Here is a 14,506-nt window from a genome sequence, read left to right on the forward strand (position 1 = left end):
CTTTATTATGTGAGCTGTACTTCATTACATTACATAAATAATATTAAAATCTTAAGTACATAAAATAGGATTATATACGCATTTAAATATATAAGTTTAAGTGTAATGCGCTCGTAGCTTTATAATAGAAATCGAGGCAATAAAATTATGGTTGAGACAGACGAAGAAAAGTCTTGCAGCCGACGTCAGACGGCGTGCATAACTCGATAAAATCTGACGAAATGTCGAGAAATGTCGAGCAAAATGGTATGATCGCGGTTAAGCCCGAATATAATGTATGAAAAGTTTATATAATCCCTTCGTCTGCATCATATATTTGGTTATATACCACAAAGTATAAAATCTCCAACTATGAACAAGATTATTTCAAATGAGAGGTTTTGAGTAATATCATAGTTCCATATAAAAGAGCTTTGTTTGCCATTTTATTGCATTCAAAACGATCTATAATATAATAGGTTTCTATGATAGTTTGACCTTTCACTGACGTCCGTTTTAGGAACTGTGCGATATTTACCAAGACAAAGGCGTTCGAATATGAACGATTTGGTCGACATTATATTATGTTGCTGAGGTAGATATTGTTGTGTAATAATACAATGGAGTAGCGAAACGAGTCTTGTTAAAAGTATGTTCGTAATATTGCTTCGAAATATACGTAACTTTTTGAATTTTAATTATAACTAAACAACTGCTATTATTACAGTATTATAACTGCAATCTCGCTGTATTATTACTATATACTGAGATAATATATACCTAAAACGAATTAGGCTTAACTACCTTAAATAAAAATTATATAAATCGAAATATTAGATTTTAATATAACATCATTGGTAAGCCGAGATAGCCCAGTGGTTAGAACGCGTGAATCTCCGATGACCGTGGGTTTAAACCAGGGCAAAGACCACTGTGCTTAATTTGTGATCATAATTCATCTCGTGCTTGACGTTGAAATAAAAATAAATGAGAAAACCTGCATGTGTCTAATTTCAATGAAATTCTGCCACATCTGTACTCCACTAACCCGCTAATTGGAGTAGCCTGGTTGAATAAGCTCCAAACCGTCTCGTCAAAAAGGAGGCCTTAGCCCAGCAGTGGGACATTTACATGACTACAATACTATGGTATAATAACATTTATACTTTTTATAATTTCAAAGTTAGCTAACTATATATATATATAGTTTTCTAAAAATATAAAAAGTGAAATAAAACAACGATTTTCATTGTTACGTAACTGGCTTAGTATAACTTATTGGATACTTACGGTCATATTCATTCTTTCAAGCCTTTAAGCTACAGGGTATACATGGAAAGTTTACCTTAAAAAATACTGATATCAGGCAAATTAGTAAGTTAATATTGTTATAAATTATTGATTGTGAGAGGATTAATAAGAACATAATTATTATTTTTCTTTTATTGTAAACTTTTTTTTTACTGACTATTTGTAATGTGTCAAACTTTTCTTATTATAACTTAAATTAATAAACAATACATTTTTTTTTGTATTACCTTACTGAAAAAAAACTAAACCAATATACATAAAACTTATACCAGAAGATGCAACGTACTTTGGCGAACGTTTTAATATATAATAAATAGAAACGTGTTTGTTTGTTATTTATATATAAAAAATGCGATAAAGCGAATGAAATGCGAAGCTTTAAAAATAAATATCTAATATATACGTTAGTAGTATGTGAAGCGAAAACTTTGTACCCCCTTTTAAGCACATTGCGCGAACGGGGGCTTGTGAGGGTTGTGGTTAAAGTTTATGTGAGAAGAAAAGCAGGAAGCTAAAATTTATGTATATTTGTGTTATGAATATATTATGTTAAATAAAATAAAACATTCATAGTTTACGTTCATACTGACAATGTCAAATGGTTGTTCAACGTTTTTTGACATTTCATTGGGTATACTTTTTTATTGCCATATTACAAAAATAAATATTAAGTTAAGTCTCTTATTAAATTTTTTATTAGTTAAAGGAGTTACAACTAAGTAAGTTTTGTCTAAAAAACGTATGTTGAAAAAATGTTGTTACTTATGCACGTATACATTTGAATTGTACTATTACATACACTTATATATAACTTCAAGCAAAGCTCCCTATGTTATAGATATACATAGATATATAAGATAGGGATCTTTGCTCGTAGTATACAATTTTTTTTCCAAGAGACAAATAAATGCGAACATATATCTTATTGTGATTTGTTTTCTCTTTGTCAACATTTGAGACCTCGCTCACTTCATGATCGTCATAATTCTTGAAGTTACAATAGATTAATTTTGATTATACTTCAAACGCAAATAATATTCAACTAATATAGATGTTAATAAATACTGTAAATGCGTAATATTGTATGCTCATGTAATTATAATCATCACGACCGCATAACTCAATTAATTCAATCAATGCTATTGATGGTATTAATAAGACTATTGATGTTTCATTAGTATTATCTAACTGCATCGTTGGTCTAGAAGCTATCTTATAAGGTCACATATCTTGAGGACCTGGGTTCAAGCTGGGCCACTAAAAAGTTACTGGGTCTCAGTAGCAGCCCGGAATTTGTAAGCATGCATTGTTTACACTCTGAAACCACCACCACCAACACCACCAGATCACCAACGCCCATAGACATTGACATTGTAAGAAATGTTAACCATCGCTTACATCACCAATGCGCCACCAACCTTAAGAACTAAGATGTTATATCCCTTGTGCCTGTAATTACACTGGTTTACTCACCCTTCAAACCGGAACACAACAATACCAAGTACTGCTGTTTTAATATCTGATGAGTGGGTGGTACCTACCCAGACAAGCTTGCACAAAGCTCTACTACCAGTAAATACGTTGTGCTGATTTATTTTAGATCGTGTAGGATGCTGTCCCATCGAATTATGAGAGCGAATGAATAAAAAGTACACTTGTGTTTGCGCACACACTTGTGCAATATAATATATCCTGCGTGATTGGCCAGTCTCTCATGACTTTCACGCAGCCGTGACCGAAATCAGTCAGGAGGCTAGAAATGGCTTTTGTATTTAAAATAACTAGTTTAATTTTTAATATTTTGACATCACCGTGTTAAATATAAGAATCGAAAGGTTGCCTCTGACATTTTACGTAACAAGTATAAAACGTACATTAACGCCAGTGACAAGATGTGAATCATGAAAGCTATTATATTTTAAACGGATTTGTCACTCTAAACCCTTGTTCACCACGAGATAAATAAGGTTTGCTATCAGCCCCCGGGGAAAGTGATGTTTCCTGTTTACTTCATAAAATGAAGGGTAACTTGCGTTAGTTCTACGCGGCTACGGAAAATACTGTAATTTTATATACCCCTTTTGATGTTCTATTTTTAAATTTTATGAAATTTATCATCGAAGCTATGATTATATTATTATTTGTTTTAAATGTAATATTTTTATTAAAAATCCAGTATTTTAACTTTTATCCGTAAATTAGTGATTTATGTCCAGTTTCTGAAACGATTTTCAAGGTCGAATTTACTAAACTGTCTAAATACTAAACGCTTATTGGTCGCATATTGCGTCATCATCTTCTATGGACCAATTACAATTCAGATTAAAGTTCAGAAGCTAGAGAACTGTGAATTAGTATTTCAATATTACCTTTTTTATTTAAAAATTAAATCTCTAAAGCGTTTTATGTATAAAACTCACCTGACTATATTAATATCATTGTATTGCGCGAGCCGTATATACGTGCTTAGGAATGTAATCCAGCTTATAATTGTAAATCCCGTAATTTCAGTGTATGATCTGATTGTATTTTGTTTGTGTGTATATTATTAATAAATAAATAAGTGTTGTTATTTTCTTTGGTATATCATTTTAATATTTTGTTTGAGGCAATTTTTATGGTCGCATGTTTTTATTTCGAGGTGACATACATAAGTTTTTATTTTAAAAGTATATATATATCGCTTTACAAGCGGTTTCAGCCACGTCATGTTACAATAGATTCTTCTTCAAAAATTAAGGATTTCCATACAAAAGTTCATCACCATTACCTTAGGGATAAAATTTCGAAAAATCCTTCGTGCTAACCTATTGTGTAAAAAGAACCCGTATGCAAATTTTCATGGTGCTAACTCCATTAGTTTATACTGAGCTTTGATATGTCAGTCAGTTATTCTTTTATATACATATATAGATAAAATAATATAAATATATATACATAGATAATTATATAGACGCATATTATTGAAATTACATTAGTTTTAATAAAAAATATTTTTTCCTATGAAACTTTGAAACTACTAGTTCGTTTCATTTGTAAAGTTGATCATACTTTTGATTCCTCTCAGAGTCACCTGAAATGAGTAAAGTCTGATCAAGTTTTCTAATTTTCCGATAGAACTTATACATTCCTACCTTTGAGATTTCCCTTCTGGCGTTGGGCCACGTGTCGGTATTAATTCAAGTCTTCTCAAACATTAATTGGATATTTTCTTGATTTGAAACAATTTAAGTAATAAGAGAAGTGTCGACCATTCTTTGTAATCATGAGAAATTTCTAGAAAAAGTCTAATAAAAGTAAAAAATATGTTATGTTATGTATATTGAAGGTTTGGAGCTCATACTGCCCCGTTGCTGACACATGCAGGTTTCCTCAAGATATTTTCCATGACTAGAGATAAATGATAAACACAAATTACGCACGTGAAATTTTAGTTGTGCGTGCTTGGGTTTGAACCCGCAATTTTCAGTTAAGATTCATGTGTTCGAGCCACTGGGCAATCTTTGCTCTTCGTTTTAATAATAATTCTTCAATAACATGTTTTCATGAAATTCATCGTTGCGTTAGTAGATTTTAAGTCGCAGATGTTAAAATTAAAGTAATTTCTGTGTTACAATTAAAGTAATTTCTTAAAAAAAGTAATTCTTTTTCGAAAATGAGCGCTACTTCGGGGCTAGTTTAAACCTAACTTAAACTGACAGCTTAAACTTTGAATGTAGTCCAATGAGAAGCTATTACTAAACCAGCATTAACTATAAATTAAATAGCCTTACTGTATGTGTTAAACGCTAGTTTTAACTGTACTTATTCTAAAATTGCAAGCTTGTTTTAATTTTATATGTTATACTAACTAGTGCCCGTGACTTTGTCCGCGTAAAAGTCGGTTTTATTACGATATATTTTTAAAAAAACAATTTTCGTAATCTGCTAATTTTTTTTATCGCCCGCACTCGTTTTTTTATAAATTTATCAATGTACATTGATAACTTTATGTAAATTATATATATATATATATATATATATATATATATATATATATATATATATCTGTTTCTGCTGTTTTATTATATGTAATTAAGACGAGTTTGAAAATTATCTCTAAATGACGATAATTTTTACACTGTCATCCGATTTCAATTAAAGAGTGCCTAAATGATGCCCTAAGCTGAACTCAATCTACCTCTTAAAACTGCCAGATAATCGGTAAAAATAAACGCAGTTTCTTGTTCCGTTACTCTTTTTCTCACCCATTTTCGTTTTTGATAAATCTATGTGTCTATACATCCAACACACGGCTTCTTCTGTTTTATTATATGTATAGAATATGTATAGCTATATAACATATACATTATATAAGATTACAATTAGTACATTACAAAATAATAATAGAATACGTATTTAATAAAATCAGCAAGTCTCATTAAAAATGCAGTATACGTGTCCTCGAGTATCTTTATTATTCGATATTGTGATTTAAGTAAAAGTAATAAGGACTACTTTACTTTATACATATAACTCATATACTAGGTCATTTCATGTTATATAAATATGCCTAACTGAAAAACTACTAAAACTGATATAAATAAAACGTAACACAGATAATATATAAAGCCTTTCGGAGGTTTAAGTATAAGTATATTATTATATTATAAGTATCTGCCCTTATATAACCATTGACGTAACAAGCGTGAATTTCATGATCTTATGTTATAAATAACATATAACATTGATGAATTTCATCTCAATCAAGAGGTTTGATTTGAGAAGAGATTTGCGTTGATCCATTGAGACGTATTATTAAATTCGGCCGTAATAAATTTTGATCGTACTGTTAACTTAAAGTGTTTTCAGTATCAAAAAACCTTTACCACAATAACTTAATCATAAATGCCACGAGTTTATTGGAAAAGCGATGTCAGATAGTTGACATAGTTTTAAACTCTGTATATTGAGACTAGAGTTATGATTGCGTGTCACTACGAAATTTTCTAAGCGATTCTTCTTTCAAATATTTTTTTTTTAAATAAGAAAGGCAGACTTAAAAGTTGCTATATGGTAAAAGGTGGCAACTGCCTTTAGACTAGATATTGGCACTACAAGGAATATGTGTAATAAAAAAAACCTATTTTAAAACAAAAGCTTGTTGTTGTATTCAAGCCATGAAGTAAATCGATTAAAATTAGCATATCAGAATGTATTTTTACTTCGTGCATACAAAGTTACAGTTGTATCGATAACGATTTCAAAATTCAGTTGGAAGATTTGACCATTCATTACACAGTTAGTGCGACGCAAGCTATGGGGGGGGGCTATTGGGGCGATAATTTGGCGAATGGGAGGATAAATTATAATTTCAAATTAAGTACATAAAAATTTAGTTTTACTTGCCTGAAAAGTTGCTATATGGTAAAAGGTGGCAACTGCCTTTAGACTAGATATTGGCACTACAAGGAATATGTGTAATAAAAAAAACCTATTTTAAAACAAAAGCTTGTTGTTGTATTCAAGCCATGAAGTAAATCGATTAAAATTAGCATATCAGAATGTATTTTTACTTCGTGCATACAAAGTTACAGTTGTATCGATAACGATTTCAAAATTCAGTTGGAAGATTTGACCATTCATTACACAGTTAGTGCGACGCAAGCTATGGGGGGGGGCTATTGGGGCGATAATTTGGCGAATGGGAGGATAAATTATAATTTCAAATTAAGTACATAAAAATTTAGTTTTACTTGCCTGGGTTTGAACCAACGATCATCGTTTAAGATTCACGCGTTCTTACCACTGGGCACCTCGGCTTTTCAACATCCGTTCAGGGGAACATAATCTAATTGAAAAATAACTGGAGTGATAGTGCAGCCATCTAAAATCGGAAATTGGTCAAATTTCCTCGAATAAAATGGACTGAATTCGACAGGACACTAGTTAAAATAACCACCTCGAATAATAACCATTGACAGAAATTTAAAATGTGAAAGAGAAACATTAATAAAACGGTGCCCGTGTGTTTGCAAAGTAAAAAGGTTTCGATTTAAATTGCTTTTAGCCATGAAGCCAGCTACGTTGATATTCAGTTGAAGACCTCGAATAAAACGAACTAGCTTGAAGAACACGTTTTGTGTATTACAAACATTTATTATACCTAGGTATGTGTAAAGTAACAGCCTGTAAATGTCCCACTGCTGGGCTAAGGCCTCCTCTCCCTATTTGAGGAGAAGGTTTGGAGCTTATTCGTATTTGTGGGTTTGGAGCTTATTCGTATTTCATTAGGTATGTGTGATATAAGATAAAATATCTTACTAATATTATAAATATGAAAGTTTGAGTCTAGGTGCTTGTATGCTTGAACAGCTAGATAAATTTTAATAAAATTCGGCAAAGATTAAGTCGTCACTTTATTTTTTAAAATAAAGCGTATATTTATATTCTTTGTATTTATTTATTTTCTATATTTTATTGAATGTAGTGCTTTGGAGTCTTTATCACAATTAGTTCTTTATATCAATGTACTGAATGCAAGATCGTATGCATACAAAATTAATGTTTTTTTTTATAAATACTAACTTGTATATACTAATTTTCTTCATGGTACGTTAATTAAAATCTAAAACAACTTACCTATTAATGTTAAGAATAATTAAATGTTTTAATTTAAATTATTTAAGTATAAGCTCAATGAATGAATGACGCACAATTTCTATAGCATTAATGAATATTCAGAATATATATATATATAATATATTATATATAATTAAGTTTTCTATGTATGTATTATAAGAGGCGAAGTTTGCATGTATGTAGTAAACAAAGCAACTAGCAAACAAATTTCTAGTAAACAAACAAAGTATTATTATTTTAATATATATATTATATTCATATATAAAACTTGAGTAAGTTGATATGATAGACAGATAGTGAAATATGATATCATAGGAAAGACGAACTCAAATTTATTATTATCTTTGTAAGCGATTTAAAATAAGACATATTGCCGTTCGCCAGATAGCTGACACTAGTAAATGCTCTATTTAAGCGCTGAAATTTTCGCTTAGTTGAACAGAAATACCTCCTGGCCTGCATAATAATTTAACTAAGGCTTTTATATAAAATGAATAATTAAACAGTTTACAGTCGACAGCGCAAATACATATAATAAAATGACCACGGGACATGAATTGTTTGTGTTAAAGATTACGCTGAAATTGTTATTGTTTTAATGTTGCTCAACGACTATTTAGTTAAACATTGATTTCTCTCTTTCTGTCATTAGTGATTTGACATTCGAAAGAAGAAGACAACGTCATTATTTAACTGATCACCCGCTTAACAATGTTTATAAGTAGGTAAGGCCGACCTTTAATTCATGTTGATCAACACTTGTAACTGCAATTTTAAGCCAATTATGAAAATTTCATCTAGTTCAAATATCGTGATTCATATTCGGTCCTATTAAGAACGATAGACGTGACAGGAATCAGTCAGGGGGACATCAAATGTCTTGTTTTATTCTTCTTGTTTGTATTATACTTGTTTTATTCTAAAATCGACTATCTTAGAGTTTGTTTTAAAAGTTGAAATTTTCACATCAAATCTTTTATTCTTGTTCATGTTTTATTTACGTCATGCGAATATTTAAATTTGCCTGTTATTCATAAATTAAAATAAATGTTCTTGATAAAATCATCTTTAATAAACGACTTCCTTTAATAGCTTTTATATTATTTTGTGTAACTTATTTACTGGTGTGACTTTCATTAGACAAAGACGAGACATTTTGTCTTCTATATAACATTATTTTTACTCTTATTGCGCCTTAATTCAAATAATGTTTTTGTTTCTTAGCTGATATCAATTTTGAACGCATGTAATTTTTTTTTTGATTTGGAACATATTCTAATTTCAACTATTTAATATCTTTTCAGTCGTATATAATAATATACCGTTTTTTTAAATTTCACACGTTTGATCCTTGTCCAACTAGCAGTATAACGGTACAAATCTCGAGGTCCTTGACTAAAGACTTGGGTCGTATAATTAAAAAGATATGGTATTTCTGAAGTATGAATATTGATACTGTTAAAATAATATTATTTACTAGGTGGTAGGGCCTTGTGCAAGCCCATCTGGGTAAATATCACCCACTCATCAGATATTCTACCACCAAATAGCAATACTTAGTTTTGTTGTGTGCTGGTTGAATGGTGAGTGAGCTAGCTAGTTTAACAATAGGCATATGAGGCTAATATCTTAGTGCCCAAGGTTGGTGGCGCATCAGTGATGTAAGAAACGTTTAATATTTCTTAAAGCGCCAAGATCTATGGGTGACAGTCACCACTTATCATCAGGTGATATGCGCATATGTTCTAATCTAAATACATACATCTAACTTAATGTATGTATAAAGCATGTAAAATATTCGATATAATTTGAAATATGAATTATGAAGGAACATGTCATATCATGAAATGCCATCCCACGTAGGTTGTAAACTTTACGGTCGCAATGAAAAATGCCTGAGCCTTATACATGCATATAATATTATTTTTTATATACAAATATAAAAAGTTAATAAAAACAAAGTATGTACGCGTATAATTTCAATATGCGTTCGATAATTAAAATTTCGTACGTAGAAATATGAATAGTAGGAGAATTGTCTTAAATTTTAAATTCAGAAGATTTGTTTTTAATTGCGATTAGAGAAACTTTTCTTCACTTAAAATCCCAATAATAAAAACAGAATTTATAAATTTTTCTCTCTATAGCGGAAATATAAGTTTTAATTTATTATTCTTCATAAAAGAAAACTATAAAATGACTAGAGACGTCACTTACATATACGGTCGAATGAATTTGTTCCCTTGTCTGTGTATACAGTTTCAATGGAAGAACAAGAAAACGTCTACGTCACGTTACATGTCACCGTCAAACATAATGAACGTAGCTGATCTCTTCATAAACAATTCATAACAATATCGTACTTATATTTGGAAAGTAAATCCTTTATATACTCTCATGGTGAAAATTTTTATTCCAAATAAAAAAAAAAAACTTTAATAGTTTAATAACAAGGCAAAGGCATAATAGCTATTATGCCATGTATAAAAAATAACATTTATCTCAATTTTATTACATTTGTACACAATACTTTTTTATTTAAATATGTTTATTATATTAAATATGTTAGTAATTTTTTTACAGCAGAAAATTTACACTTTGTTAAGGAAGTTTCAATCAACATTAGTATCGACTCACAATCAATTAAACTGTGGCGTCGCCTAAATTCCCAGCGGGAGCATTGAGGTTGACACAATCTACAACGCCGTCGTCAATTTTCACTCCACTACTAACGAGTCTCCACTCAAACACAATAATGAACTATGAATCAACGCAGACAGTATATCCAGACGAAATGTTTTTTTGTTGTATTGGACTAATTACTTTAAGCGAGTGCAATTTAATAAAAACCTATTTTGGTATCAAACTTTTCTTATGCATCTCAAAGTACCTCTGCTTATTACCTCATTACGACTAAACCAGTGAAGTGATAGTAATTTATGTTTTTTGAAAGTAGAACACTAATATACGAGCCGGTTATATTTTGACGAGCCGGTTGGCGTGGTTGGTAGATCCTTTCCTTTTCACGCCGAAGGTTGTGGGTTCGATTCCCACCCAGGACAGACATTTATGTGCATGAACATGTCTGTTTGTCCTGAGTCTGGGTGTAATTGTCTATATAAGTGTGTATTTACAAAATAAAAGTAGTATATGTAGCATATCAGTTGTCTGGTTTCCATAGCACAAGCTTTGTACAAGCTTAATTTGGGATCAGATGGCCGTGTGTGAAAAATGTCCCAGGATATTATTATTATTTATTATTATTATAAAATCATGGAATTTTGCTATTAAAAAAAATTATGATATATACGCGCTATGCAAAAACAATAGAGAGCGGTAACGGCAGGCGGGTGCGGTTGTGCCGTTACGGCTTACGACTCAGTCTTGCCCTCAAACGCCAATAGATGTTTCGAAACACAACAAAATGACATATTAAAATAAAATAAAATTAATGTCAGCCTGAGATCGTGAGTTATGGTAATATACTATTTTCATACGTATATTCTTGAAATGCTACAATTATTATTGTCAAAATCGCATATAACTTTCTGATATTTCACGATCGTTGTCTGCGGTGAATTTGGATTTTGTTCTTAATGAATAGCCAGCTCTACTATATGTATCTGGCCTAGAGGTCGTTTACATAATCACAATATATATATATGTATATATATGTATATATATGTATGTATATATAATAAATAAAATACAAAAGAGAATAACACATAAATTCATGCGAAGCGTGTTACATCGTGTGTAATAATTTAAAACACGAAAATTAAAATCTTTTAATGCGTATTAATTTTGCGGCGTCACACGTTTCGGTGGAAAGCTACCGGTAGCCGCAGTTACGGGAAAACATGGATATTTTACGTTCGTGTCGACGACCAAATAAAATATGTATACGATACAGGCCGTATAGCTTGTTGCGCTAATTAAACCACACTAATTTTTTTTTAAATGTGCGTTCCTTATCTGTGGTGCATGTTATGATAAATTGCTCCTATATGTTAGTTATTACTTACTTATTTCACCTACATAATACTTTGGGATGGCTCCGCTAAGTACCTACTGGAGGCCTTGGACCGGTTGCAGCGACGTGCAGTACGCATTATTGGCGACGTAAAGGTCACAAACACCCTTGAACCTTTACAATTGCGTCGCGAGATAGCAGCACTGAGCGCTTTCTATCAACTGTATCATGGTGAGTGCTCTGAGGAATTATTCTCATTAAGTCCACGCGAGCTGGTTCTCGATGTCACCGCCTAACTGTGACATCAATTCCATCGCGCACAAAGAAATTTGGCAACTCCTTTCTTTGTCGCACTACCAAAAAATGGAATTCCTTACCAGCTCACGTGTTCCCGTCCTCTTACAACCCGGGTTCCTTCAAACGAGGCGTGAAGAGGCATCTTGCGGGCCGGCAAGGTGGGGACGGCTAGTACAGAACATTCTTCGCGACTATATTGGCCGTCGTCGCGTTTGGACTCTACTACCACTTACCATCAGCTGGAGTAGAGTCATTTGCCATCCTGGGGCATATAAAAAAAAAAAACATCATCTGTCTTATGAAGTCATTTTGATTTTCTGTTTCTTCGAAAAGAACACGAAGATGTTAAGATTATTATTAACGAAACATATTAACACTTTTTTGGTTTAAAAATTTAACGATTAAAATACGTTTACGATTTAATGTGGTAAAAAAAATTAATTAGCGATCAGCCATACCAAAACAATTTGGAATTAAAAAATTTAAACGAATATTTTCAAAAAAAGAACGAGCAAATTATATTTTTGATGCCCTGTTTCGCTAACGACCAACGCTACTATATAGCCTATTTTTTGCAATCAACCCGTATCTCCCGGCTTAAATTCAAACGCTTTTCGCTTTTAGTAGCCGTTTGTGCCGACATCGATGTAGTGATGTGGCTTTTTGGCGAACTAAGTAACGGACATTCGAAAATCGGAGAGTGGAATGACTATGGAATTATCGATATTAATAACTATCGAAAAAGTTAGTGGTTTTAATACAATGGATCTTTAATAAACATTTGTTAACAAGCTATTTAGTATGAATTATAAGTCCTTAAATACACTTCTTGCAGTTCAGGCGGCTTCTTTCATAGATAGGAAAGAGAACAATAGAAATTTATACAATATATGTTGTAAGAGTGGAATAAGGATTTTTTTTGTAATATGATATACAATCTAAACAACAATTGGTATTATTTAAATTAATTTGTTTTTACATTGTGTAAGGTAAGTTGCATGGCATGGAAATCAAGGGATCAGCTTAACAAATAATCTTATAGTCGGATTAAAGTGTAAATAGAGCCATCCAGTTTCTATTTTACTCTGTCGGAACCACGCTGTATTTCTGGCTACATTTCAAAATCAGAATATATTTTATTCATGTAGAATTTTACAAGAACCTTTGATTTGTTATTTTACAAGGCTATATTAAATATAAAGCTACCACCGGTTTGGAATGCAGATTATACCGGGAAGAACCAGCTAGAATCTTATTACTTATAGGGTTACAAGTTTAATTAAATATAATTAAATTAATACACCTGAAAACCTGTTTGGGATATACATTTATTATTATGTTTAAAATGTTTATATAATTCAAAATGGTAATTACCTGTGAATGTCCCACTGCTTGGCTAAGGCGTCCTCTCCTTTTTTGAATAGAAGGTTTTGGAGCTTATTTCACCACGCTGTTCCAATGCGGGTTGGTGTTATACACGTGGCATAATCATTTAAAATAAAAAAAAACCTAACTGAGATAAAAAGGGGGCGGCTCACAAAATGAATATACATTGGTTTGGAATTAGTTTAAGGTTCATTTGCTCTTTCTCGGTCTTAAATCTTTCTAAAGGACCATTTCAAATGTAATGAATTTTGCCGCTTGACATTCGTATCAAATTAGATCCAATTAAATTGTACCACGAACATTTTCGGAAACATTCGAAGAGCCGATATGACTTAAGCCGAGATGGCCCAGTGGATAAAACACGTGAATCTTAATCGACGATCGTGGGTTCAAACCCGGGCAAGGACAACTGAATTTTCATGTGCTTAATTTGTGCTAAAAATTCATCTCGTGCTTGACGGAAAAACATCGTGAAGGAACTTGTATGTGTCTAATTTGTCAGATTGGATTTCGAATTGGAGCACCGTGGTGGAAAAAATTCCAAACCTTTTCAAAAAAGTAGCCCAGCAGTGTGATATTCACAGGCTGTCACTGTTAAGATCATTCGTACGCTCACTTTTGCAAGTGAGACATGTTTAGATTTTTTAATGAATGTATTTTAATCGCATGTATACAAAAATGTATTCTTCCTTAATTTATACCAAATAAACATACCAGAAATAAATATGAAATACATAGAAAATATCAAAAGAACACTTAGTATAAGATTTCTTAAGGAGGTTATTTCCAGCTCACTCAGGAAAAACAAATTTAAACAGATAAATAAAAGAGGCTTCTTTATTTACCTTTACATTGAAATATTAGAAAAAGATTATATAAAATCTTTTTATAATCAACGAGCCTTACAAGATAATCCTGTATCGCTTCGGGTATTATACA

Source organism: Nymphalis io, chromosome 18 (assembly GCF_905147045.1).
Source record: "Nymphalis io chromosome 18, ilAglIoxx1.1, whole genome shotgun sequence".
NCBI lineage: Eukaryota > Metazoa > Arthropoda > Insecta > Lepidoptera > Nymphalidae > Nymphalis > Nymphalis io.